Source organism: Olea europaea, chromosome 16 (genome assembly GCF_002742605.1).
Source record: "Olea europaea var. sylvestris chromosome 16, O_europaea_v1, whole genome shotgun sequence".
In the NCBI taxonomy this organism is placed as follows: Eukaryota; Viridiplantae; Streptophyta; class Magnoliopsida; order Lamiales; family Oleaceae; genus Olea; species Olea europaea.
The window spans coordinates 10,303,212-10,304,036 of NC_036252.1; the positions used below are offsets into that span (position 1 = coordinate 10,303,212).

General features: G+C 31.0%; 1 long non-coding RNA gene across 1 annotated transcript; it reads right to left on the reverse strand.

The window, feature by feature from the left end:
• Positions 1–300: 300 nt before the first annotated feature.
• Positions 301–744, reverse strand: LOC111412808. The gene is made up of 2 exons (XR_002706105.1): positions 643–744; positions 301–507 (listed from the first exon to the last, which is right to left on the reverse strand). It is a non-coding gene; the product is annotated as an uncharacterized LOC111412808 (long non-coding RNA).
• Positions 745–825: the final 81 nt, after the last annotated feature.

Here is an 825-nt window from a genome sequence, read left to right on the forward strand (position 1 = left end):
CTACTTATCACTTGGACTATGTAACCTAACAAATTCAGCAATCCAGAGAACACAATTAAAAAGCAAAGTTGGGATGCTTAAGCAAGTATTTATAAATCTATGCAATGTTGGGACAAGCAATCATAAATGTGATCCCAACGGGTAATCTAGATGGTAAGGAATGTTCCAGATTCTTTGATAGAACATGCCGTGAAATGCCAATAAAGGTATAATGATTGAACAAGTAGTAGATTTTCATGGAAGAATTTGCATAAAACGCAAGTTCGAACTCTAGAAAACTTCTGCTTTGATGATAAGAGATATTCATATAACATTTTTTCTATTAGAAGTCTGTTAAAGAATGTTTTAATCATTACAAAAGGATTCAGTTACTCTCTTATTGCATAGCAACAACTGAAAAATAAAATGATAAATAAATATTTAAATTGAGAATGCACCTAGATCATCTTTGACCTTGTTATCTGTGCATCGCTTGGGAAGAAGTAGCTGAACTTGCAAGTGCAAAATCTGCCATATCAATAGGAAAAAAAGAAAGGCTGAAAATCAGTTGCAAAGAAAAAGTTAATGATAAATCTATACATGAAAGTCAAAAGTGAGCCTACAATCAGGGCGAGGGAGAGAGAAGGAGATGGAAGCACTAACTTGTCAAAAAGTTAGTCTAGCACAATTATGGGATGTTTGATAAAGTAGATTAGATAGTACTTGACAATATTAAAGAAGAAAAACCTTAGAATTCTGTCCTTGAAAATCATTTAAATTCATTGTTCAACTTCATCAAAAACTAATAAAACTCTACTTTAAAAAAAAAAAAAAAATATATATATA